This window comes from Trachemys scripta, chromosome 7 (genome assembly GCF_013100865.1).
Source record: "Trachemys scripta elegans isolate TJP31775 chromosome 7, CAS_Tse_1.0, whole genome shotgun sequence".
NCBI classification, from domain to species: domain Eukaryota; kingdom Metazoa; phylum Chordata; order Testudines; family Emydidae; genus Trachemys; species Trachemys scripta.
Genome location: NC_048304.1, coordinates 31,536,874 through 31,541,642, shown reverse-complemented (window position 1 = coordinate 31,541,642; position 4,769 = coordinate 31,536,874).

Here is a 4,769-nt window from a genome sequence, read left to right as displayed (position 1 = left end):
ACCTGGCACACAGGCAGCATTTGTAACAAATGTTTAATTGAGTGGAGTGGCTGATATCAACATCGCAGAAACCTCAAAAGTGTTTTTTTGTATTGTGCAAATCTGCAGAGCTGTAGGAAATCCAGCAAGACGCGGTACCTTGGGACTGTGTGGTGTGCCTGTTTGCCAACTTTCTGATGTCTTTATCTCTTCTGAAAAGTGTCATGTTTGCCAAGGGGAAAACAAACAGCACCTTCTCCCGGAGTGATTTGTGGCCCTGCGTAAATAAATGTGGTTTGGGGCTTTTTTAGGGGTGGTTTTCCAGGAGGGAACTAGGAGGGTTAGAAACATATTTTTGAAAAAAATGAAATTTGAGATTCTTGTGCAATCGCATGACTAGAGAATCTGGGCTTTAAGGAAAACATCCAATGTTGCAAGTTTTGCAATAAAATTATAAGAGTTGGCAACACTCAGTTATCCCAATTCTAGTGCCCACATTTTAAAAAGGAAGTTGGAAAATTGGAGAAGGTCCAGAAAGGAGAGACAAAAATGATTTGAGGGCTATAGAAAATTCCTGACAGTGAGAGACTGAAAGAGCTCAATATGTTTAGTTTATCAAAAAGAGATTGAGAAGGGGCTTGATGACAGTGTTTCACAGGAAGAAAACACCAGGGTACTAAGGGGTTCCTTAGCCTAGTGGAGAAAGGCAGAACAAGAGCCAATGGCTGGGAACAAGCCAAACAAATTCAAATTAGAAATTAGATTCATAGATTCATAGATTATAGGACTGGAAGGGACCTCGAGAGGTCATCGAGTCCAGTCCCCTGCCCGCATGGCAGGACCAAATACTGTCTAGACCATCCCTGATAGACATTTATCTAACCTACTCTTAAATATCTCCAGAGACGGAGATTCCACAACCTCCCTAGGCAATTTGTTCCAGTGTTTAACCACCCTGACAGTTAGGAACTTTTTCCTAATGTCCAACCTAGACCTCCCTTGCTGCAGTTTAAACCCATTGTTCCTGGTTCTATCCTTAGAGGCTAAGGTGAACAAGTTCTCTCCCTCCTCCTCATGACACCCTTTTAGATACCTGAAAACTGCTATCATGTCCCCTCTCAGTCTTCTCTTTTCCAAACTAAACAAACCCAGTTCTTTCAGCCTTCCTTCATAGGTCATGTTCTCAAGACCTTTAATCATTCTTGTTGCTCTTCTTTGGACCCTTTCCAATTTCTCGACATCTTTTTTAAAATGCGGTGCCCAGAACTGGACACAATACTCCAGCTGAGGCCTAACCAGAGCAGAGTAGAGCGGAAGAATGACTTCTCGTGTCTTGCTCACAACACACCTGTTAATGCATCCCAGAATCATGTTTGCTTTTTTTGCAACAGCATCACACTGTTGACTCATATTTAGCTTGTGGTCCACTATAACCCCTAGATCCCTTTCTGCCGTACTCCTTCCTAGACAGTCTTTTCCCATTCTGTATGTGTGAAATTGATTTTTCCTTCCTAAGTGGAGCACTTTGCATTTGTCTTTATTAAACTTCATCCTGTTTAACACAGACCATTTCTCCAATTTGTCCAGATCATTTTGAATTATGACCCTGTCCTCCAAAGTAGTTGCAATCCCTCCCAGTTTGGTATCATCCGCAAACTTAATAAGCGTACTTTCTATGCCAATATCTAAGTCGTTGATGAAGATATTGAACAGAGCCGGTCCCAAAACAGACCCCTGCGGAACCCCACTCGTTACGCCTTTCCAGCAGGATTGGGAACCATTAATAACAACTCTCTGAGTACGGTTATCCAGCCAGTTATGCACCCACCTTATAGTAGCCCCATCTAATTTGTATTTGCCTAGTTTATCGATAAGAATATCATGCGAGACCGTATCAAATGCCTTACTAAAGTCTAGGTATACCACATCCACCGCTTCACCCTTATCCACAAGGCTCGTTATCCTATCAAAGAAAGCTATCAGATTAGTTTGACATGATTTGTTCTTCACAAATCCATGCTGGCTGTTCCCTATCACCTTACCACCTTCCAAGTGTTTGCAGATGATTTCCTTAATTACTTGCTCCATTATCTTCCCTGGCACAGAAGTTAAACTAACTGGTCTGTAGTTACCTGGGTTGTTTTTATTTCCCTTTTTATAGATGGGCACTATATTTGCCCTTTTCCAGTCTTCTGGAATCTCTCCCGTCTCCCATGACTTTCCAAAGATAATAGCTAGAGGCTCAGATACCTCCTCTATTAGCTCCTTGAGTATTCTAGGATGCATTTCATCAGGCCCGGGTGACTTGCAGGCATCTAACTTTTCTAAGTGATTTTTAACTTGTTCTTTTTTTATTTTATCCGCTAAACCTACCCCCTTCCCATTAGCATTCACTATGTTAGGCATTCCTTCAGACTTCTCGGTGAAGACCGAAACAAAGAAGTCATTAAGCATCTCTGCCATTTCCAAGTTTCCTGTTACTGTTTCTCCCTCTTCACTAAGCAGTGGACCTACCCTGTCTTTGGTCTTCCTCTTGCTTCTAATGTATTGATAAAAAGTCTTTTTGTTTCCTTTTATTCCCGTAGCTAGTTTGAGCTCATTTTGTGCCTTTGCCTTTCTAATCTTGCCCCTGCATTCCTGTGTTGTTTGCCTATATTCATCCTTTGTAATCTGTCCTAGTTTCCATTTTTTATATGACTCCTTTTTATTTTTTAGATCGTGCAAGATCTCGTGGTTAGGCACAACTTTTTCCCAGAACTGGTGATTAACAAACTCCCAGGGGAAATGGGGGATTCTCCCTCTCTTGGTGTCTGCAAAGCCAGACTGGATGCCTTGCTGGAAGATGTCAAAGCCTAACACAAATTGTGCTTTTGTCAAAAACAAATTACTGGGCTCAGCGCAGGGGTGAGTGAAATTGAATGGCCTGTGATGTACAGGAGATCAAACTTCAACTCTATGCATCTATGAAAATTCCAGTGTAGATGATACATGTTACGTTTTCCTTCTGTTCAAGTTCTTATACTCCATTCATTTTGTGCACCTCTGCTTTCCTGTAATAACCTAAAGTGTTGTTGACTAAGAACATTCTGCTTAAAATATATGGAGTCAGATCCTCAGCTATTGTAGATCAGACACCATTGGCCTGATTTATAATTTACATCAACTAAGGATCTGGGCCAGAGAGTTTTAATCTCACAGAGTCCCTCTTAGGCCTAATTCTACACATAAAGTTGCACCCATTTAACTAAATGCGTGCAACACCACACCTCTAGTTAAATCAGTGCATCTTCTTTATGTAGATTAAACTCTTTAATTCTAATGAAGATGGAAATACAATAAGAGTTTTTAATATAAATAAATACCCAGGCTATTTCCAGTAGGGGTTGGCAAAGGCTCAACTGAAACACAATTTTGTGAGCAGCTTGTCCAGTGAAAGTTGGCTGAGAAGTTACAGAGATGTCATGCCGCAGGCATACTGATTTATATTTTTTATTTAGATGGATGACTAATTGGCTTAGCTCTGTGCACTGGATCCCTAAAGAATCCATGCACTTTGGGTCTGCTCCAAAGCCCATTGAAGTCAATGGAAAGACTCAGCGGGCGTGTTGGGTCAGGCACTTTATGCATAAACCATGCACTTTGTTCTCTGAGAATCAACACCCTGATGCTGAGGCAATCTGTGCATTTTGTTCACTGAGAGAGCATGCATGTTGCACTGTTGAAAAACTCTTGTGATTTGATCATGAGTCTTGTGATTTTGGTATTTTCCCTAAAGCCACAGCTACAGGAATCAAGAGACTGCATGAGAATCTCAGCTTCAATTTAAAAAAAAAGTGTTTCTAGTCCTAATGGCTGCAGAGAGAAGTTGAAAAACATGAAATGAGAGTATCCTGAAGATTCAGAACCCAGAAGGCAAATTAAAAGAAACGACAATTAATTTTAAAAATAATCTCATAATTTTCAAGACAATCTCATGATTTGAGGGTCCTGGCTCATAATTTCTGAATATCTAAGTGATTTAGGAGCAGAAGTTCTACTGAATGGCAACGGGACTGTGTTTCTAAATTACTTAGGGGCTTTTGAAAATTCCATCTTTTATGCACAATCCATGCATTTTATACACAGGGACTCCATAATTTTATGCACAGTTTAGGCACAAGGAGAATCTTTTCCCTTAATTCCCAGGGAATCTGCATTTTATGCATAAGTCATGCATTTTATGTACAGAGAATTCATGCATTTTGGGTAGCATTTTCAAAAGCATCTGAATTACTTAGCAGCAAAGTCCTATTGAACGTCAAAAGGATGTGTGCTCCTAAGTCACTTAGGTGCTTTTTTACAATTTTATTTTTTATCTAGGCATATTAAGCACACAGTGCCCATGCATTTTATGCACAGAAGAAGCTCTGCATTGTAGGCACAAGGAAAACTCTTTAAATCACAGGGAACCCATACAATTAATGTACCAAGCATCCTGCATTTTATGAACGATCAGTCCCCTTTTGCCCTGGGAGATCTGGTCATTTTATGCATGCAGCGGACACCTCCCTCTGAAAGTTCAGTAAAGAGGATTGCAGGTTTCATAAATAAAATAAAAAAGTCTGCCCCTGTTTGTAGCCCCTTCTGAAGAGGATGCCCAAGGCCTCCCCTAAAATGCTACCTCACTTTGCAAGCAGTGGAGTCGGGGAAACATTGCGAAAGAGCGGGCTGGGGCTGGCTGGCTTGTGCACTTGGCCTGGGGAGGAGTTTGCATGCTATTTCTCTGGCTAGCTACATTGTAGCTTTAGCAT